At 42.8% G+C, this 23,457-nt stretch overlaps 2 protein-coding genes across 4 annotated transcripts in view; one reads left to right on the plus strand and one right to left on the minus strand.

Annotated features, from left to right (window-relative positions):
• OSBPL5 (oxysterol binding protein like 5) overlaps positions 1 to 23,457 on the minus strand; it is a 186,618-nt gene that overhangs the window by 94,633 nt on the left and 68,528 nt on the right. The window lies entirely within an intron of this gene.
• PTPN5 (protein tyrosine phosphatase non-receptor type 5) overlaps positions 9,623 to 23,457 on the plus strand; it is a 307,304-nt gene continuing 293,469 nt past the window's right edge. Inside the window, exon 1 of the mRNA XM_061380256.1 lies at positions 9,623 to 9,634. The gene's annotated coding sequence lies outside the window, so the exon portion shown is untranslated. The remainder of the gene's footprint in view (positions 9,635 to 23,457) is intronic.

Consider the following 23,457-nt stretch of genomic DNA (forward strand, 5'->3'; position numbering starts at 1 on the left):
TGAAACTTGTTTCCATCCTGCTCATGTAAGTTCTTTTTTGGGAAGAAATCACTACTTTCAACTACACAAATTTGGCTCCTAAACAGCTATTTAAAGTATCTTTGTATCTGTCTACCTTTGAAGTACCCATGTAGAGATGCACCTGGGTCAAGGCTGTGTTACTATCTCCAAGACTGGCTGCAGCAGCATGTAGAAGTCTCATGCACAAATGGAAATATTAGCGGGGAAGGAGAGAATTCCAAGTTTGGAAGCTTTCAAGATTTGTAACTTGTGACCTGCAGCAGAACTCAGAGCAGCAGGCAAGACTGTACCATTTGAGAAATGCCACTGCAGTGACTCTTCATACATGTTGCACAGCTTAAACACAAGATGCAATTCAATACCATTACCACCATGTCTCTCTGTGGCTGTATAGCACTTGGCTGCACTTGCTGCCTTTATTCTCAGAAGTACAACCAAAACTAACCCTGAATACCAGCAGATCGTCATACAGATGCAGCTGCACCCGAAGACTTCCACATGGTAGGCACACAGCAATAAAGGCCAGCTGACACACTTTCCACCCGAATACTTCTTTCAAACAGGGCGACAATCTCTGCCGTGTTCCACAGCCTCTGCCAATACTCACACAAAGCTACAAGTTCACTTAGAAGAGCACAACCCATTTGTTGGGCTTTCTGAAGCTGTATCACTCATTGTTTTCTTTAATCTCCTCCTGGCAGGGAGGGCCAATTAACTATCATTATCACAGTATTACAGTATGTTAGAGATTGGAAGGGACCTCAAAAGATCATCTAGTCCAATCCCCCTGCCGGAGCAGGAACACCTAGATAAGGTTACACAGGAACGTGTCCAGGCGGGTTTTGAATGTCTCCAGAGAAGGAGACTCCACAACCTCCCTGGGCAGCCTGTTCCAGTTATGGTGCCTTTTTGATAAGGGCTGCAAGAAAAAGCAAATAACTGCTTAAGGCAGCATTCATTATGGAGAAGTGAGAGACATGTAAGAAAATTATGTGAGATGGTTATTAACTGATCAATGTGTTACCTTCCATCCCAGGCAGAAAGAGATTTTTAGAAGTCCTGTAATGCATTTCTTCCCATGCCTCTGCCCAAAGCAAGACTGAGTATACTTGGGTCATGCCTGGCTGGTATTTCTCCAGGATGCTCCTAAAGATCTAAGGAGGAAAACTGCACAACTTTTCCTTCACAGCCTCTTCCAACAATTCATCGTCTCTACAATTACAAGGCTTTTCCTAATGCTTCATTTGACTCATTTATTTACACTGAGAACAAGAGTGCCATGGGTAGTGGTAGAAAAACTTACTAACATCACTATAATGGCTTATAATTAAAATTACCCAAGACTTCCCAGTACAAGACTTCCCCTCAACTGAATTTCACCTATTTGTGCTGAAAGTCAGTATCTCATTCACCTGCCTTAGGGCTGGTTTAAAGAGTATTTCAACCAGACATAATCAGTGATTTTTATGAATGAGTAGAGATGCAGTGTATTTAGCACACTAGCCAGAGACCTTCCCTTGGAAAAACACTTGCCCTGGCATTGAAACCCTCCCTTGACACACATACACCCTCTCCCCTCCAACTCTCCCACTTACAAGCAGGAACTTAAAAATGCAGCCTAGCCCTGCTCCTATGGAGAAGTACCAAAATTTGGCCAAGGTTTACATTTTCATTCCAGCCTTCCATCACACAACTGCAAGGGCTCAGGATTTAACTCCTGGCGCAGCCACTTCACAAGTGAAAGAAGGTAAAATCAATGGCAGCTGAAGTTAGCTCATGTGGCAACAGACATATAACAAGCCATAAACAGTTCAGAAACACACACCGGTTGGATAGGGGACGTATCTTCCACAATGAGTTTCTCCAGCTATCAACTGAGAGCCTGGCCTTGGCACACTGAAGGCTGGATGTGTATTGAAGATCAACAACGGAGCAGATACAGGGGAAGATGCAATCAGAACTGAGTCTACAAGAATACAGTGTAAGACCTAATGCTACTCCCTCTGAGCTTGGTGGCAACCTCCTAATAATCTCTCTGGAGCAGAAGCTGGTTCCCAGTACTTTACTCATAATCTCCCCTTCCACCTCTTCTGTGATCCCTCCAGTTCAAAGATGAGGTACGCTGGCAAGACAAGGCAGCAGAAAAGTGTATGTCCCTTGTTTCTGAATATGGTAATCTGTCTGCAGACAATGGAGCACTGCAGCCCTGAGTGCTGTCATGTGTCTGTCTTCATGGGTATAAAGTTTGTAAAATAATAGATGACTCAAGCTGAATGCACAACACGCTTCAATCTACAACTGTAAACTCAATCTCACAGATGCCTGATACACCATTAAAACCCACTCTAATTACTTTTCCCCATTGCTTTCCATCACAATATATATAAAATGGACCCTCACTGTCACGTTGCCTGGCGGGTCATTCTACACAAGCAGGGAGCTTTTCACAGCTGGAACATGGGAAGGGGCATGAATCACACCAGCATTTTTCGAAGTGCCCACTTAGGAAGAGGTTCTCAATTTGCAGTCACTCAGTGAAAGGGAAACAAATAAACCCTTAAATGGGTTAACAGCAGCTTTGGGAACAGGTAAGATTTATGGGAAAAAAATCAACCAAACCCTTTGATCTTTTATGGTGTAATTAACCATAATATAGCAACATACAAGTAAAGAGAGGAAGAACAGCCAGCACAGAACCCTGGCAGAAACTCAGTACCTGAAGATACTGTCATCTATCTTGCCTATATGAAATCCTGTGAGACAGTTTGCACCTTAGGGGGTTCTAGCAAACATACGGCATTTAAAGAGGGCATTTAGCAATGATTTCTTTCAACTAGAACTAATCTCCAAATCTTTTCTTCATTCCTGATTTTACATTGATGAGCAACTTCATTTCTACGACCATTCCTTTCAGTTCCATCTAAACCTATATCTGAATCTAACGCATTACTTATCTATCTCTACAGGTCTCTGCACATATTAAGTTCTCCTTTTCCACTTTGCTACTGCAGGAATAATTTTAAATGACAGAAAAGAATCCTATTCAGACTGTGTCTGAGACAGAGGAAGGAGTCCCCTCTGCCTGTCTTTCAATGTAAAACTCCCCCAAACTAAAAAAAAAAAAAGGAAAACCTCCAGTGCTTTCCTCCCTAACAGACCTATTCACAATAGTGACATTACTTGAGTGTGCAGATGTTTGCAAAAGAGGGCTTGTCACTATAAGCTTCCCACACACATCTGAATACAAAGCATAAGCCTATGAGTGCGCCTATTTGACACCTCTCATATACACATAACAGCATACTCAGGGGCCTTTGAATGTATGAGAGTTGAAATAAGCACAGCTGTGCTTGGACTCCAGCATTCTCCTGGAGAATCTGGCTGCTCATGGCTTGTACAGGTCTACTGTTCAATGGGTAAAAATCTGGCTGGATGGCATAGCCCAAAGAGTGGCGGTGAATGGAGTTAAATACAGCTGGTAGTCAGTCACAAGTGGTGTTCACAGTATCACAGTATGTTAGAGATTGGAAGGGACCTCAAAAGATCATCTAGTCCAATCCCCCTGCCGGAGCAGGAACACCTAGATAAGGTTACACAGGAACGTGTCCCGGCAGGTTTTGAATGTCTCCAGAGAAGGAGACTCCACAACCTCCCTGGGCAGCCTGTTCCAGTGTTCTGTCACCCTCACTGAGAAGAAGTTTCTTCTCAAGTTTAAGTGGAACCTCTTGTGTTCCAGTTTGTACCCATTACCACTTGTCCTATCATTGTTTGCCACTGAGAAGAGCCTGGCTCCATCCTCGTGACACTCCCCCTTTATATATTTCTATACACTAATAAGGTCACCCTCAATCTCCTCTTCTCCAAACTACAGAGACCCAGCTCCCTCAGTCTTTCCTCATAAGGGAGAAGCTCCACTCCTCCTCATAAAAGGCTACGAGATTGGTCAAGCATGACTTCCCTTGGTGAAGCCATGTTGACTGCCCCTCATAACCCTCTTGTCCTTGAAATGCCTTAAGATGGCACCAAGGATAAGGTGTTCCATCACTTTCCCAGGAATGGAGGTGAGGCTAACCAGTCTATAGTTACCCGGGTCCTCCTTCTTGCCCTTTTTGAAAACAGGAGTGACATTTGCTTTCCTCCAGTCCTCAGGCACCTCTCCCGTTTCCCAAGACTTGGTAAAGATGATGGAGAGCGGTCTAGCAATGACCTCCGCCAGTTCCCTCAGCACCCGCGGGTGCATCCCATCTGGACCCATGGATTTATGGATATCCAGATTGCTCAACTGGTCTCTAACCCATTCCTCATCGACTAAGGCAGACCGCTCCGTTGACCTATCTTCATCCGGGGTCTCAGCGGTACAGGGCTCTTCAGGACTGCCTCCAGCAGAGTAGACAGAGACAAAGAAGTCATTCAGTAACTCTGCCATCTCTGTATCTTCTGTCACCAGGGCACCCGTCCCGTTCATCAGTGGGCCTACATTGCCTCTGGTGTTAGTTTTATCTGCCATGTATTTGAAAAAGCTCTTTCTGCTGTCCTTGACCCCTCTCGCCAGCTTTAATTCCAAGGAGGCCTTAGTCATCCTAGCTGCCTTCCTACATCCTCTAGCAGCAGCCTTATATTCCTCCCAAGTGGCCAGCCCTTCCTTCCATGACCTGTAAACTCTCCTCTTCCACTTCAGCATACCCAGCAATTCCCTATTTAGCCACGCAGGTCTCCTTGCCCTCTTCCTTGACTTCCTACGTGTCGGGATGCTCTGGTCTTGAGCTAGGAAAAAGCAGTCCTTGAATGTCAACCAACTATCTTGGGCCCCTTTACCTTCAAGCAGCCTAGCCCATGGGATTTCCCCTAGCAACTGCTTGAAGAGGCCAAAGTTTGCCCTGCTAAAGTCCAGGGTTGCAATTCTACTTGCTATTCTACTGACCCTACCACACAAGATCCTGAATTCTACCATCTCGTGGTCGCCGCAACCAAGGCAGCCCTCAACCTTCACTGCTTCGACCAGACCCTCCTTGTTAGTGAGGATGAGATCCAGCAGCGCACCTCTCCTGGTTGGCTCATCCACCATTTGCTTGAGGAAGTTATCATCCATGCACTGGAGGAACCTCCTGGCCTGCGGCTGGGTTGCCGAGTAGTCCTTCCAACAAACATCAGGGAAGTTAAAATCCCCCACGACGACCACGGCCTGGGACTGTGAGGCCGCTCTCAGCTGCCTATAGAAGGCCTCGTCAACTTCCTCACCCTGATCCGGTGGCCTGTAACAGACCCCCACAACAGTATCGCCCCTGCCAGCCTGCCCCTTAATTCTCACCCACAGACTCTCAACTCGCTCATCATCTGTCCCCGGACAGAACTCAACGCATTGTAGCTGCTCTCGCACATAAAGAGCAACCCCATCACCCTGCCTGGCTGGCCTGTCTTTCCTGAAAAGGACATAGCCCTCCATGACTATATTCCAGTCATGTGAGCTGTCCCACCACATCTCTGTAATTGCCACCAGGTCATAATCTCCTGACTTATCACAGGTTTCTAGCTCCTCCTGCTTATTTCCCATGCTGCGCGCATTGGTGTACAGACATTGCAGGGAGTGAGCTGAGCACACCGATTTCACCCTAGGATTATAGGAGGCCTCCCAATCTTCATCAATTCTGGAGCGCTGTCCCACTGAGGCAAGCCCAGCTACAACCCCATCCCCCTTCGAATCTAGTTTAAAGCTCTCCAAATGAGCCCTGCTAATTCGTGCCCCAGCATCCTTTTGCCTCTGTGCGATAAACCTTTCCCACATGCCACTGTCCAGACTGGTGCCCTATAAAACCAGCCGTTATCAAAGAATCCAAAGCCCTGCCTGCAGCACCAGGCAGGCACTGTCCCCAGTGCTCAGGATTGGGGCCAGTTCTGTTCAATATCTTTAGCAAGATAAGCAAAGAGAGTGCACCCTCACCAAGACTGCAGACAACACTAACCTGGGTGGGAGTGTTGATCTGTTTGAGGACAGGAAAGGACAGAGGGATCTGGGCAGGCTGGCTCAACCAGCTGAGGCAAATGGTATGAGGTTCAACAGTGCTCCATACTGAGTCCTGTGCTTGGATCAGAACAACCCCATGCAACTCTACAAGCTTAGGAATGAGTGGCTGGAAAACTACCCCAGCGGGAAAAGGCCCTGGGGGTGCTGGTCAACAGTCAGATGAGTATGGGCCAGCAGTGTGCCCAGGTGGCCAAGAAGGCCAATAGCATCCTGGCTTGTATCAGAAACAGTGTGGCTAGCAGGACTAGGACAGTGATGGCTCCCCTGTACTCAGTCCTGGTGAAGCTGCACCTCAAATACAGTGTTCAGTTCTGGGCCCTTCCTACAAGAATGACATCGAGGTGCTGGAGTGTACCCAAAGAAGGGCAAAGCTGGTGAAGGATCTAGAAAACAAGTCTTACGAGGCAGAGCTGAAGGCACTGGCGTTGTTTAGCCCAGAGAAAAAGAAGCTGATGGGAAGATCTTATCACTTTCTACAGCTACCTGAAAGGTTGTGACAAGGTGGGGGTCAGACTCTTCTCCCAAGTAACAAGTGGTAGGACAAGAGCCTCAGGTGGTGCTGTTAAACAGGAAGTTTAGGCTCGATGTTAGGAAAAATTTCTTCACCAACAGTTGTCAACCACCAGAACAGGCTGCCCAGGGAAGTGTTTAAGTCACCATCCCTGGAGGCATTTGAAAGGTACAAATGGGGCACAGCTTAGTGGTAGCCTTGGCAGTGCTAGGTTGACAGTTGGACTCTCTGATTTTAAAGGTCTTTTCCAGCCTAAATGATTCTATGACTGCTATACGCATGTTCTCATTCAGGATTCAAACCTCTGCCATCTGGAACAGCATGGCCAACAGACAAAGAATAAAAACATTGCTGCACTGTTGGGGATGTAGTTGTTATTTAAAACTTACATCTCTAGAGCAATTTTCCACAGAGTTCCAGGTGTCTGTCTTTGGGGAAGGCCATGTAAAGGGTTACAGACAAGTTTTCTCCACTACTCAAAGTTCTGAATGTAAAAATGGGGAAAAGCATCAGTTGGTCACTTCAGAAAGTGACCCAAAATCATCAAACCCTCATTTGTGTTTTCTTCAATTTAAAAATGATTTGTGTGAGCAAGCATGTGAAAAAAATGAAAGAGGAGCTTTTAGGTTCTAATCACTGCAGTGTCATTTTAGTGCTGGAGGAAAACCTGTATTGGAATCTGTCATATCTTCATAAGGAAATGGACTTAATTGTGTAAACTCCTTGTATTTTTCAACTCTTTTAGCCTATGCTCCCAATTACAGCACTGGCATTTTGATAACAGCCAGATATTCAAGCTCTGAGTTTCATAAACAAGCATCTTGTCAGCTTGGAACTACACAGAGGGGAAGCTGCAAAACCAAACCATGCTCTGCACTTCACTATTTTTAAGGCAAGCAAATCAGAAGCCACCACTTCTTCATGAGGGGAAATTCTCTGGTTTCAGAAGACACCATGACTGACCAGAAGAAACACCTCTTAAACGAAGCTAATTTTCTGTGATTTTAATAGAATTCAGCAAACTTGAATTTTACCTTTAATGTATTTGATGCAAGCTGGCGTTTAAAATGAATGAGACAAAAATAGGCAAAAAAATATGCAAAGTAGCAATTTCTCATAAATAGCTGTTGGGTATTTATTAAAAGGAATACCCCAAACTAGCAGGCATTTCCCAAATGTACCAACAGTGCTGAACATACATGAGAGCTCCCAGCTGAAAAGGCTGACATTTCAGAGAACAAGCTGACATTCCCCCAGCCTTGCCTCCCAGTGAATAAATGACTAAACTAACACAACAGTACCTGTGTGCTGTCAATGTGAAAAATCATTGTAAAAGGTACTGCTGGTTTATAGACAACAGCTCCTGCAAAACGGTAACAAGGCGATGTCTCGGCTTTTGTTTTCAATGTGCTGCTGAGACGGAGGTTCCCGGCAATGACAGAAGGTATTGAGAGGAAAAGGGCAGCTGAACTAAAAGTTAATCTACTTCCTCATGATGTAGTAGCTGGTTCTGGTTTGTTTCTGTTGTGTTGGTTTGTTGGTTTGGTTTTTTTCCCCTTGCAAGTGGTAATGATCGCTGTAAAGCCAAAAAAGCCTGAAAAATTAAATGGCAATATATACGAGGGCTGTCACTAACCCACAGCAATGCCAGTTTGGGCAGGACCAGCCAAGAACAGCTTCGTTGGACTGCTCCAGCTTTCAAACTACTTTGTAGGCAGCACAGTAACACCTAACCAAGAAGCTGAGTCCAGGACACAAGCTGGCTAAGTAATTTCACAAATAGATAGTGTGTCAGTAGCTTGTAAGATAAATGAGATCCCAGGTCTTGTACCCTCTGGTACTTTGAGTCAGGTCTAAGGAGATTTACCAAACAGAGCAAAACATTAGATTGCCTCTGTATTTCAAATGACAAGAAAGAAGAACCTCTGCTGGGACCAGTGCAAGCAATGTTATTCACAAACAGAAAGTAATTGTCAATCGACCCGGTGACTGGGAGTGGTTTTGCTGCCACTCAGCTGGGAAAATTAGTCTGTGAACTGACAAAGACAAGAGGGAAATCTGCAACACTGGAATTCAGCAGCAGTGTGTGGTACATTACATTCTAAAGTAGTTCCAGAATATTCAAATCTCCCAAAATACTTCAAATGCAAGCTTCAGTCCATGATTTCTTGATTTCTATCTCTCAACCACTGTTATAAGGATAGCCTCTAGCTATGGAGCTCTCCACATGACTAACTGATTTTATGAACCAGCAGTCTGCCATGGCTCTCCAGCTGTATTTGGCGGCAAGAAGTGATTATTCCCTCCCAGCTGCTGCCCCCCAAGTCTCCTGATTGTATTTCCTGCTTTCTGTCCTGTTAAACTTCTGCTCCTTTGTTACATCAGGTCTGGTCTATGACACGAAACTCCCTGTGGCAAAAGCTCTGACTGAATCTCTCAGGTACAGACAGTAATTTTACTGCAGGACAGTCACCAGTGAAAGTTATGACACCAATTATTGTGAAGTCATAGTCACACAAGCATGAAAAAAAAAACCCTGGTTAGTGGAAGTCTTAAAAATGCCTGCTAACTGCAGATGACTTGCTTTCTGTGTTTTCCCATTAGCAACACATGAAAATGATTAAATAGACCCCTTCTGGTGCCCTGCTTGCTTCACAACTGCAATAATTTTCTTTCCAGTTGATCACGTGGCTTTTTGATTTGGTTTGGATGAAGTGCAGAAGGAAGGAGCCATTTACTCAGAATAACGTTAATATTTGTTGCACATGTTTCATTCCTGAGATGAAGGCAACTTCATTTTGGTCTTGCATCAAGACTAGCTCTCCACTTGCTAACAGCATTGAACTGGCAGTATTCTGGGGCTGTTTTTTATTACACATTCATTCAGCACCTCCTGCAAAAGAGAAAAGTCTAATGCAAGAAGCCCATCAGCTTTACTACAACAGGAAGACAAACTAGAAAGAGAACACAACAGCAACCTCAGAGTCCATTCCCAAGACACATAACGAGAGGACAATCAAACCAGTGACCTTCCCACAGGTACTAAAATTATATTTGACAATTTCCCCTAGTCTGAAATTGTTTAATTGTTTGCATTTAATAAGCAACTACACATTCTCCTAGCTTCGAGGCAGTGCTCCCAACTGAGACCTTTCCTCCTGCCCCCTCAGCCACACAAGACTTTCAAAGACATGCAAATATGAAATAAGCTAATTGGAGTATATTGCACTTCTTCCCTTTCCTCATAAACATATAAATACATATTTATACATAAACACACACGTATATAAAAGAGGACATGAGAGATACTAGCACATATTCATGCTCAAAAAGTTCTTTTGTCCCACAACATCTGTTTGTTTTCGAGGTCTCTATGAGTATATATCCTCAGGATCTGTGACTGTTAGATTTAATGAGCTGGACTTTCATCATTCGGAGCAGCTCCTATAGAACCGCCCTCCATCTATACCAGTTAGGCAGTTTTAAGCACCTTATAGAAGCTTACAGGGAGATATGTCAAATAGTTTTCAGCTGCAGTTTGGTCTGTCTCTTGTGTTTCCCACTGAATTTCTCATTCCAGAGGCATTAGGCTGAATTCAATCATCTAAGGGCCTGATCCATCTACACACATTCTGAGAAGTGGCATACATTCAAGATGAGCAGAACAATGAAAAGCTTGATTTGCTGATTACTTGTACGTATTTTGACAGGTTTTGTCTATTAAATCCAGGAACAGTGGGCGAAGTAAATGCATCTGAGTAGATGCTTTTGCAATGGTCACATCAATTAATGACCTTTCATACAATTCCAGATCTGTAGCACTGTATAGCGTCTCAGTCTCTTCATTTGTAAATGATTTATGCTCTTATTCTGAAAAGACTCATGGACAGTCACGATGCAGGGCACTTGAATGAAGAGCATCTTCAAAAGGAGCAGGAATATATACATGTACCATTCAACAAATGTAAGAGATGCTTAAAGTAGCAGGACTCTAAAATTGGCAAAAACCGTAAAGCATGTCATCTTTGCTCATTTGACAAAAGCCAAAGCAATGCAGCAACCACCAAGAGACAGCTGCCTATTAGGCTGTGACCAGAAATACCTTCTGCTAACGTTTAAAATGCACTGTTTATATTTATCTTTGGCTGAAATTCATCTTCTCTCCCACTGCTCACTGTATTTCAGTGTACAGAGAAAGAGTTTATCTCAGCTAAGATCACATTCACATAAGTTTCAAGACAAGCTATTTGCACAAAAAGCAGACCCTTTAGTGTTTTCCTGTTTACAACTGTGCAGAGAGAACAAAAAGGCCTTGGTGGTCAAATTTAATATTTCCTAAAAGTGGCTCAATATCAGAGAGCTGTACATCTTCAGAGGTTTCCTCCTCTTTATGAAAGTGATTAAGGATTTAATATCCTACTTCTGCCAACTGTAGTTCATCTAATGCAGACCACTGGGATTGGTTTAAATAGGTTTGGTTTTGTTCTTTTATTAATGTGTTATTTCTAAAACTGTACTTAGGACTGGGTCAGCATTTTTATGCTAAGGACTCATTTTCTGGAATGTGGAACATGTTTTTACCTGGTGCAAGTAACATTCCTCTCTGGCTGAAACTTAGCCTAGAAATTCCCAGCACCAAAAGCCCTCCATGCTTTTGCTCAAAACAGAAACTAGGTTTTTTGCTTCTGATTCACTCAATTTATTTTCAGATCTTCATTTTTGTTACTACAATAAAGACATGTTTTGATAGGATGACTTTCTCATCTGTTTTCCTCATAAGCTAAAGTAGGGACCATATTCAACAGGCTATTTACATTCTTTACCACCGATTTCATTAGAAGGGGTCTGCATTTTACTGGCTTGCCCATTTATTTCACTAAGAATTAAGAACCTGAACAGTCTATTGTATCTGGCCTTAAGTATCTACTCCATTACCTTTTCTCAAATCACAGCAAGAAAACTCTTCTCTCAGCTCTTAATCATTCTCCCTTCCTACTCCTGGTTACTGACTTTAATTCAGAAATAGAACCTACACCCACAACTCAACATGGGTGGCTCTCTGAAGAGAGGAAGAGATCTACATTAACACTGGTTTACAAACTCCAAACACATGTTGGAGATTCTTCTCCTGGGACCTGCCAGGGTAAGACAAAGACTTAATTTGTCACACATTCTCTCATTATTCATGGCAAAGGAATGGGGCTTACTGGCAAGATCCTAAGTCATTACCTTTTTTATATCTGGATTGACAAACAGTGGTCTTTGCATGGAGCTGTTTTTTGGATTTTTTAAAATACGTATTCTTAAAGCAAAACTCCTTGCTGGTATGTGAAAGCGACTTCCCGCAAGAAAAATAATCCAACAGGAAATGTATAAAGAAAAGATTTGACTGCAAGATTATCAGCAAAACAGAAGGAGAACATGGGTATCGGATAAAAGCTATGTCTGTGACATGAAAATGCCACTGATAGAAGCAATAAGGGAATAATCTGGCTACAATTACTGTCCTCTAGGTCATGATTTGTGCAGCTGTCATAGTCTGCAGAGGCCACAGTATCCAGTTCATCTGCCAACATTGTCCTGGACAGAGAGCAGTGAGGCAATTTTTCCTGATTTAGGAGGTAAGATGATGCCTGGTTCATTACACTGCAACGAGTTCTTAATATGGAGCTCTGAAACCACTCTCCAACCCCAGAATCAATGAGCAGCAGAGATTATAGGTGTTGCTATTGACTTCCCCTTCAGAGGGACAGGCTCTGGGTTTCACAGTAGGGAGAATGCTTATCAAGACCAAACCAAGAAATGGAACCCCACAACCTGGGGTGCAGGGCATGAGGGAAGTCTGCAGGGGAGCTGATGTACCAGGCAACTCTATACCACTTCACAGCAAGCCCAGGTGTGACAGGTCTTCATTGATATTCTTGGCCATGACTGCTTTGTGAAGCAACAAGATCTTGCAGAACGGAGCCTCTATTTAAAAGGCCAAACCCCCCTAAAAACGTCCTACTACAGATGACCAAGATTGTTTGGAGCTTTGTGCTAAAACAAAGCTCCTATTTCCTATAGAAGCTCTTCCTAGAGAGAAGTATTTGTGAGTCAAACCATAAAACTCACAAGACTAAAAAAAAAAAAGCCAAACAAAAAAACCCCAACCAAAACCTCATGACATTTTAAAATAGACTTTTTTTTTTTGTCCTGTTCTTTTACTTACTTCCCATTTTCCAAGTCAGAGATGCAAGATACTTCAGATGTTCCAGCACTGGCTGTATTTCTGGGCAATCCCCTAGCTCCCAGAACTGGGGCCTGAGGGAAAATACCAGCTACCCCAGGTCTAACAAGACAGCAAAAGGAAAGCTAGAGCTTAGTAAGACACCCATCTAAGACAAGAGCGTGAGGTTGATTCTTGGTCTAAGTGAGCTGGAATTGTACTGTGGATTGTAAGAGAAGCCTTCGTGCCCTGTGCCCCCAAACAACCAAGGGAGTGGAAGCCCCAGCAAATACAACGGTGCATCAACACAGGAGCTGTGCTCTGCCTTGAACAGGGACACTAACTGTGCCCTAGCTTTGAAGAATCCCTTGGGCATCTTAAGAATTGTTTTTAGGCCAAGATGCTGGATTTTTAGTGAAGCTACTAATGCATGTTTCCTTCTGTTGTTTGCTATGGGTCCAAGTACTCCCAGGAAAGAAACAGCATCAGGGAGTAGTACTTTTCACAACTGCAATAGCAAGATTGCCCAGAGCTCATCCATCAACGCCCAGAAGATATAGCTCAGTAAAATGCTCAGGAAGATGACTGGACTGTGTTAGAGAAGACACCAATCACAATTTTAACCAGCCCAGAGGAGTTCAAAGGGTTAGAAGTGATTCATTCTTGTCCATATTCTCTCTTAATAGCATTTTCAAGGGCTCATTTCAGAACCATCTAAACCGTGACTCCAAACTATATGTGCAATGATTTGCAGCGATTACTGAGATTCTGTGAAAGAGGCTGGGCTGGATGTTTGCCTCTAAATATTGTATTTCAAAACAGCTAGGATGATCTGGAAGGCTGGTGAGTAAATGCCTGTGATGGAAGGTTTCAGGCAGTGAGATTTTGAAGACCACTAATGAAAGCTGGCTTTAGTGTGGGAGTATACTCACCTTCATCCCTCCTTTATGAATCAGCAGTCATCTCCTGCAGATGATGGCTCAGAAGAGCCTGCCAGTCCTCAATCTGAACTGCCCCATAGCAGCAGTCCTCCCTCCCACCCAACGAGCTGCAGAGACAGAAGTGGGTGTGGTGCACAGCCCCCAGTTTTCAGCCATCCACTGAAGCCCCCATCCAAAGCATCCTAAAGTGGGACTGCAAACCCACGATACAGGCTTTGCACCTGGGATGCAGGCTTCATCACACAACAGCACAGCTACAACAGTGACCTCCTCCCAAGACAAGTAATGTCCGCTACTCAATGGGAGGAAAGGTAATTCAGAGCTCTTGCAGCTTTATTGAGAGGCACAGAGAACTAATTCAGGGAGTTTAACCATCCCAGAATAAATAAATAAACAGATCTGTAGGACCTGGTTTTATGTGCAGTGTCAGTACAGAAAGAGACAAGAGCAAATGGCAATGTAAAGGTAGGTTAATGGAGGACCAGCTGACGCTCACATCAGTCGAGTGTGCTATAAACCTACACGTTGACCACTCCACATTTGTGAATCTTTTTTGGCTCACACCAAGAAATCAATCTGTACAGTGTTTCCCACAAGAATACACTTAACTCAGTGAAGGAACGCCACATATTCGGAGTTTGGACTTCAAGACAGTATTGCTGATGTAGCTGTAAGCAAAATGAAATCAAGAAGAAAGGATACTGAAGGCTTGAGTCTGAGAAGAATAATCATGACTCTGCATTTAGACCTAATGAAAAGGAGACAGGGAAATGGGGAAATAAATCTCGAGACCAATAGTTCAAAACAAAACACCCTCTGCTGAAAATGAATGTCATTATCCTGAGATGTCTAAGCTTTATTTTACTTAGCAGAAGAACAGAGTCTCAAAAAATATCTCTGAATTAATAATTAGAATAATTATCATGAATTAACACAAATGTCTAACTTTGAAAAACAAAACACCAAAAACTCTACCACATAAGTGCTAGCATAAAAGGATCCAGAGGAGTATCTTAATCAAAATTATACATTGCAGTGTTTTAGAAATCACATAAACTCAATTTTTACCACCTTTCAAGGCAGCACTTCAGCAAAATAATCAAGTGCATGCTTAAATATTCCTGTTTAGCAAAACAAAGTATCTCCATACACAAAGTGTCAGCAGGGTATAGACTAATGCAGCCTGTATCAATTGGACTGTACCTCAGGGGTTTGCAGAGCAGGACTGATTCCTTGCATCAGAATGTAAAATTGTCATTAACAATGATGTAAAGCATGTAGAAGCCTATAAGTTATCAGAGTTCTGGGATATCAATTATTAAGCACCCCATCAACCCTTGAAACTTTCTCACCTTCAAGAAATGTTTCTGCAACATCCCCAGTGCTGAGCATTTTCAGTCTTCCCATTTAGTCTGGAAAGCAGGGCTTAAAACGGATCCCAACTTCAACTGGAATGGGGCTCTGGTATTCAGCATAGTCTGTGTTATGAGTTATAACACGGCACTGAACTGAAAACTTTGTGACTTTGAATTAGATTTCATTTCTTTTCCGTTGGTATGTCTAGGTCAGATCACCCACCTTTCTTCCTGGTACCTCGTGACAAATGTTAAAACCACATGTATAAAACAGAAGAATTCTAGCAACCTCTGCTCCAACCATAATGAACATCAAAGCTGATAACCTCCCAGCTAATACCACACTTACCTTGGTGTTGGCCTGATTAAAATAAGGGAATGATCTCTAAAAGCAAAGAGGACTTCAAGAAAGTCATCAGGAATAGCTTTTTCATATAGCTTTCACCAGGTGATACAAGAGAACTATGAAAGGATCTGGACTAACATTTTCCAAAGTCAGTGAGAGTATTCCTGTTCACCTTACTGCACCTTAAAGATGTAAAAGTATAGAGCCCAATCACACAATACTGAAGAAAAAGATGTGTGGTGGGGAGAAGAGGAAGTTTTGTCAGTGGCTTTACCTGATGTGAGACCAAGCTACATGTGAACACAAACAAGGTGGAGAGGCAGACTAGGAAGTGAAGGCAATACTGCAGACCTAATTCCAGAATACGATGTCCAAATATCTGTAACTCTACACCTGCTCACCTGGAAGAAACCAGGCTGGTTTTCAAAGGTCTGAGCAGCCACAGATTTTACTAACTAGCAGCTATTGCAAGAGTCAATACTTCTGAAAGCCAAGAGTATTCATACTAAGGACATCTCAGCTCCAAAGCATCCAACTCTCAACATACTAAATCTACCTTTTCCTACTGAAAATTTCAGAGGCTAGGGTTATACAATAATAATAAATACATTCATAAAATAATAAAGTGTTGGTACTGTACTGTTTACTTTGTTGTGAAAACTTACAATTTTGTTCTGAATTTAAAGGGATTCTGTCCCCCCAAGTTCCTCAAAATGATTATTCTGTTACATGAGGATCAGCAAGGCCAAGTCAGGTATGGTGATGCACTCTCTGAGCCTTTCCCAATAACCAATGGTGTGAAACAAGGTTGCGTTCTCACACCGACCTTATTCACAATCTTCTTCAGCATGATGCTCCAAAGGGCTACAGCAGACCTCGACGAACAAGACGGCATTTATATTCGATATCGTACCGATGGTAGCCTATTCAATCTAAGGCGACTGAAGGCCCACACTAAGACCCTAAACCTTCTTGTCCGTGAACTGCTCTTTGCTGATGATGCTGCCCTTGTTGCCCACACAGAAGCAGCTCTGCAGCGTTTAACATCTTGCTTTGTGGAGGCGGCTGAGGTTTTTGGGCTGGAAGTCAGCTTGAAGAAGACAGTAGTCCTCTACCAACCTGCACCTCAAGCAGATTATCGCCATCCCCATATTACCATCGGTGAGTCAGACCTTAAGACAGTTCAGCAGTTCAGCTATCTGGGAAGCATCATTTCCTCGGATGCCACGATCGACAAAGAGATAGACAACAGAATAGCAAAGGCATATAGAGCCTTTGGAAAACTCCATAAAAGAGTCTGGTGTAATAAACACCTGAAGAAAAGTACAAAGGTCAGTGTCTACAGAGCCATTGTGTTGTCTACTCTTTTATATGGGTCTGAATCATGGGTCATCTACCGTCATCACCTGCAACTCCTGGAACGCTTTCATCAGCACTGCCTCCGTACAATTCTAAACATCCATTGGACTGACTATGTGTCTAATGTCACTGTCCTTGAACAGGCAGGGGTCACCAGCATCGAGGCCATATTGCTGAAATTGCAGCTGTGCTGGGCAGAGCACGTCTTTAGAATGAAGGATCACCGCCTCTCCAAGATCGTGTTTTATGGTGAACTTGCCACCGGTAGCCGCAAGAGAGGTGCCCCTAAGAAGAGATATAAGGACTCCCTGAAACAATACCTTAGCCTTGGCCATATTGACTACCATCAGTGGTCCACCTTGGCCTCCAATCGGGAGACTTGGAGGCACACCATACATAATGCCGCTGACTCCTTTGAGAGTTCATGAAGAACTAGTCTCGAGGAGAAAAGACAATGCAGGAAGAATCGCGCCCCGCCTGTTCCACCCAAGGAGACCTTCTGCTGTGCTTTTTGTAGCCGGATTTGCCTATCCCACATTGGCCTTCTTAGTCATCAGCGCGCTTGTAGTAAGCGTGGGTAAAGCCCTTCCCAAATCTTCGTTCGCGAAGTCAAGCCATGATGATAAAGGGATTCTGTATATTTCCTCAAGTCTGTATTCTTGGGGACATATGAACACAAGTCACATCAGTTTTCATTTGAGAAAATATAGGCCTCTAGCTCTAATGATATCAAAACCATTAAAAGACGACATTCATTAAAAAGCCCAACAATAAACCAAGAGCTGATTGTTAAAACAGCTCAGGTGCTGAGGAAGCCTTAAGCATGCTTTTCCACTACCACTGGCAATTCAGTATTTACTATTCTGCTTCGACTTCCAATAAACACAACCAAGATGTTGTAATTCAAAATCAGAATAGATGCCAAAAACCTGCCCTTTGTGCTGAGATGGCATTTCCCTGCTTGCTAATTGCTAGATCTGGGTACCACTTTGAAGTCTCCACGTTACAAAAGATGAGATGGAAAGAAATTTAGTTCCATAAAACAAAAATGTCATTGGCTTCAGCTTTCTCTTCAGAAATTGAGAGTGCCAGGTTATCATTTGCATTTCTGCATACCTCCAAGAGATGAAAACAAGCTCTTAAGATTATAATGGCATCGATAAAATCACTGTGAAAAGCCGTAAGCTGTCCTTACAGTGCCAATATGAGTTTGGAGCCTTTCTGGACGAAGTTCAATCCCATCATAATTAAAAGATAGATAGTCTCCTCAGATGAAACTGGATAAACATGGGAGAAAAAGAAGTCATACCTTGATAAACTGACTTGAATGTGGAAACAGTAACAATTTTCCTTTAATTGTGACCAGTTACGTTTAGAGCAATTAAGTGGCTTTTACAAACATTTTAAACACTACATTTTGGTATTAAAGTATTCTTTCTCTTGCCAGAAGAAAACTATGGGGTGTAGTTCTCGGTTACAGCAGCAACAGCTTTCCCCTAATCTGGCAGTGTAAAGAGACATAAATGATCTTCCAAATTGGAAGATCCCTTTGTCTCACTACAGCAACAATAAACACCCCATGTGTAACATGTTTGTCTTTCTCTCTTTAAAGAGAATTGAAATGATGTTAAAATAGAATGCAACAAATGAGGGGAAAAAATGTAACTTGTCTTTAGATATTTTTTATAGCAGGAATTAATCTAAAAGCTGCTTCAAGTAACAAAACCCATACCCATTAAAACCTGCATAGATCTAATTGCAAGAGAAACACAAAAATAAACGGAGAAGGTTCTCACAGTGGAGCCTTTCCAGGACCTATCTGAAATTTCAGTGATCACAAGAGGGCTTCCAGTACAAATAGGAAAAAAGAACAGTAACAAATCAGGACTAGATGGTGTTCAATTAAGAATTTTAAGAACACTCATAGTGGAGAAAGCTGATTACTAGAAAATTAAAAACATGAAGCCTTTAGGAAAGATTTCGGGAGGATCTGGGGAACTACATGCCCATATGACTAATGTTTGTTTCTGGCAACTTTGTGAAGCCTATAATAAAGAACAACAGATACCCACATAAATACAAGTTTGTTGCAGAGTCAGCACAGCTGCTGTAAGGGGGAGCCCTGTCTTCTCAGCCTCCTGGAGCTCCTGCAATGTATCAGCAGCCATCTGAATAAAACTCTTACATAATCTAGATTTTAAGAAGAGCTGTCATTAAGACCTTCATCTAAAGCTCTTGAAAGCTAAAAGCTGCAGGATAAGAAGGGAAGTCCTTCATAAAAAACTAATTGCTTAAGAGATAGGAAATATAGGAGTAAGCATTCAGTTCACAGTGAAAGAAGGTCAGCAGTGAAGTCTCATTAGGAGCCCACATTGGAGTAGGAAAGATAGCATAATAAATCCATGGCTAATTCACACATTGAATACTACAGGAAGTTCTGGTCCCTTCACCTTAGATAAGATAAATTAGAGCTGGAATATGCTTATGGAAAGACAGCAAGAATGATCAAAGGTACTGCTCTGTATCAGGAAAGACTGAAGAGTCTGGGACTCATTAGCATGAAAAACACCTGGAATCCACATGGATAACAACTGATTGCTTGCTGTCCTTTCCAAGGCAGGACTTAAGAGTATACTAAGTGAAGCTAAAAGCACAAGTAGGATTGCCCTGTGAAAGGACATTGTAGGTACAATAAGTTAACACAGGCTCATGAGGAGACTGAACCATGAAACTTGAGTTTTATTGTTAAACAGAGCACTGGATGCAAAAACTGCTCCATGGGATTCCCTGTTCAATCAGGGATTTAAACCTGATTATCTTGCAACTGGGCAGGCGAAACTGTTCAGGGGCTACTGCAACACATAGACCATGCTAATAACGTCTCCTGTAGCAAGGTAAAAGGATCCCTACACTGAAGCTTCTACAAAACACTGCATTCATTTTTACCTTCAGTTTAGATCTCTTCCTCACATCTACAAACAGAGACAGGAGGTATGCAGACACCCAAGCTGAAATTTTTCCATATGTTGCATTAGGGAGCCAGCTGATGTTCATTCTGCAGTCACCCTGTAAAATCAAACAGCACAACAGAAACTACAGCTGTTGCAGCTTTATTGCTCATCTCCTGCTTTATCCCATTGCCATTAAGAGAAATTACAGTTTTGTCCAGTGTAATCTGAAAGGTGCAGTAGGCACTTGCCATAAATGCTGGTCACATTTCTCCAGCTTCATTACAGGCCCTTGCTGGTTTGGAAGCAGAAAGCTCAGTAAACATGGCCTCTAAGTCTAATGGTTAACTTACAGGACAACAGGAAAAGTCTGTTAGCTCAGTCCAGAAGGTGGGTGCACTTAACTGCCTCTTTCAAAGACCTGTTCCTTTGTGAAGAATGGTAGAGAATTACTGATTATTACCAATTTGCTGAGACACTTAAAACATCAATCTCCTTACACAGAAAGTATTTGCTGAAATTATCACCATTTATGCTGTCTAACAAGCTTTTGCTCCTCTTTGCAACTTGGAAGTAGGCCACCCCATTAAGAGATTCCTAGAGAGGTTTAAGTAGGAAGGCATTAGTGTATCCCTGCTAGTAATAACAGTATTGCGGTGTAAGTACCCCTGAACCTGCTGAAAGTCAATCACAGAAGTGTCTGTAAGCTTCCTATGCACAAAATTAAGCTGCCTTGTAATCCAGGAGTCAATTCTGCCATTTATCCCTGCAGTGAAATACCTAGGAGTCCTAATAGCATCTTTAGCTCCTTTCCATGTCCCACTCACCGATATTAAGGCCATAAGCAGGAACATCACAATACAGAAACAAGAAATAAAGGTATAGGAGATAATGGTCCAGGTGGCTATTCTCCCAAATCCCGACTAAGCATTCTTGTGCACCCTGAAATCATGACTACATTGCTCCTGGGGCAGCATTTCATTTTATAGCAGATTAATTCACTCATCTTCCTCCTACAGACCTGCAGCACATGAGGCAAGATTCAAAGCTTATTTCATTTTTTTTTTGGCTAAAAATGCACATTCAAGAAGCCACATAAAGGACTGTCACAAGATCTGGACCAGGTTCAAATGTAGGCATTTCCAGAGCCAGAGGAGTAATTTGGAAGGAGGAAGGTGGGTGCAGCACGCAGTTGGCAGCTGTGGCACAGGACACTACTCACCTGGCACAGCCCTTACACAGCTCTGCAGGCTGTCAGGTTCAAGTCCCTTTATTCAAAAGAGTGAAGGAGGCTTGAGTATTAAATAAACCAACCAGCGATGACACAATACCTTTGCTCAGTTTTTGCTTACTCAAATATTAGCTACTTAAAAGAAAATAATCTAAGATGAAAGAAATACAGTAACCAGACACACCTTCAGGTAGACTCCTGCAGTTATACATTTACCATTGTTGTGTTACCACAGAACGTACGCAAAGTTAAGTAACTGCAAGCTTGCAAGCTACCTTTTAAAAAGTATTTCTAGTCAGCCTGTGGAGAGCTGTGACTTCCCTTAGAGTTTAGATGTTAAATCTGAAGTCATAAAGGACTTCAAGTAATAAGTAACTAACTGCCAGCCAATTTTAAAATTAAGTAATTAACACCCAAGATCACCTTTGCCTTGCAGTTAGATGCCATATTAAACTTCACACCAACATGTTTTCAGTCCCTTCCCTCTTGCTTCTGAACCCTATCCAAACAAGCCAGAAGTAGCTCCCCAATTCTTAAAATGCCCCAGCTCCTACTATCAATCATTCTGCAACTGAAAGCAGTCTAAAAACTATGTAATATTGCCTTCCTGGCTACAGTCCTTACAAAGGTATACAGTAATGCAGTTTGCATTAGGGAAATTATCTGTGCTCCATCCTTTTATGCCACCTACTGTTTAGGCAGCATCTTTCATTGCCAGGCTGGAATAAAACCAAACCAGCATTTCCCTAGGAATATGAAGAACAGAGGAGACACATCAGAAGACCAGACCATAAGTTAAGCAAGGAAACGTGCCTGGACGTGATGAAGTGACCCACAGCCTTGAGAAGTAAAAGTAAGTCTAGTCCCACATCAAGTCTGGCTGGAGGCTTCTGCTCCCAACTTCTCCCTGGGACCACTGTCACCTATGGCCAGCACCATGGAAAGTAATGAAAGCACAAGAGAAGGAAAGCCAAGTGCACAGCACAACTGGGTCTAGGGATGCCATGCAGTCTCATGTGCAGCTGGTAAGCCTCTTATTATTAGCTACTTCGAATAGCTACCCTAAAAAATGTCTTCTGTAGGCCTTCTGTTCTGTTTAAAGGCACAAAGACCTAAATGTCTATGTGTATCTCTGAAATTAAGCTCACCAGCAACAACAGAAAGCCAAATGTGGGAGCCAGCAGAAAAACAGATGTGCAGGCTGCAAGTTCCAAGGTAGAAAAGATGCTTGCCTCCTTGCTGCCAGGAGAAATATTGTTGTTCCAAAGAGAAGAAAAAAACAACAACAACAAAACACAACAACAACAACAAAACCCCACACCCCAAAAAAGCCAAAAACCAAAACAAACCTGACCCCACAAGTTTTAGGCACACTCCTATTGAGGTGGATTATGCAAAAGCTGACTTTTTCCAAGGACATCACCAGACTCTGGTGGATGAATCTCACTGGTACAGTCAGGCTTGCTGAGAAGGCATTTAAGATGAAGATAACATTTAAAGCCTCCATTCCCACAGGAAGGGAAATTCCCAGACTTTGCACTTGCTGGGACATATTCAGTTTTCACTTTGTGGTACTCTGAAAGTGTCTCAGAATCAGTGCTGCTGTTTTTCTCACACGCAGAGTGTGGACATCAGGTTTGGGCCCCTCAGCTTCTCCACAACCCCCCTGAAGTGGAAGGGCATCAAAGGGTAGGAGAAAACATTAATCTCCTTCAGTCTGCTGGCAATGATCCTCATAGTGCAGCCCAGCTTGTAGTTTGCCTTGTTCACAATGTCAGATCGTCTTTAACATTGTGTTTGCAGTGACTCTGCAGTCTTTCTGTTTAGGGCTGTGCACTGACCACCCAGTTTTCATCCCAGCTAATGCTACTGTCCCTTTCAGCATATGACAAATACTCAGATTTATCCAAGAACTACAGCCATTTTATCCCTTCAGGGATTTTTAATCACCTTTAGGTGATGCTGCCTCTTGTAATACAACTGTAGCAGACTTATGCCAAGTAGAAGTAACATGAGCTATGCCAACTGCTTGCAGAAGTGGTCAGAAGATGTAGAAGCTTGCAGGATACAGACCAAGGCAAAGACTTACCAGAAGCTCAGGCCAGTTTTTAATTCAAAAGAGAATACACTTGACTGAAGTTTGTCACACAGACTTCTTACCCAAGATTTCCTAATTTCTGATTGAAGAAATCTTCTTGTGCCCACTGATTGTTGAATTTGGCTTAGTCCTGCAAGCAGTAGCAGAAACCATTCTGTACTGAAAGAAGGATACTGCAAATATTTTAGAGACAACAAAAATGAAAACACTTTAACAATTGCTGTTTGGCTGGGGAAAACAAAGTTTTCTAGCCATTATATTTATTGGGTTTTGGAAACATGAGCCTTTGACATTTCAGAACAAGACAGGTGGTATGTATTGACTGTTGCTTATCATATCACACATGAATGCTTTCCTGTTACCTTGTTCTGTCCCTTCTTGGTATCATAAGGTAAGTCCATACGTTCCTGGAAGAGT

The sequence above is a fragment of the Neopsephotus bourkii genome, unplaced genomic scaffold (genome assembly GCF_033783945.1).
Source record: "Neopsephotus bourkii isolate Nb327-2 ecotype Australia unplaced genomic scaffold, CSIRO-AGI_Nbou_v1 NB_1792, whole genome shotgun sequence".
NCBI lineage: Eukaryota > Metazoa > Chordata > Aves > Psittaciformes > Psittacidae > Neopsephotus > Neopsephotus bourkii.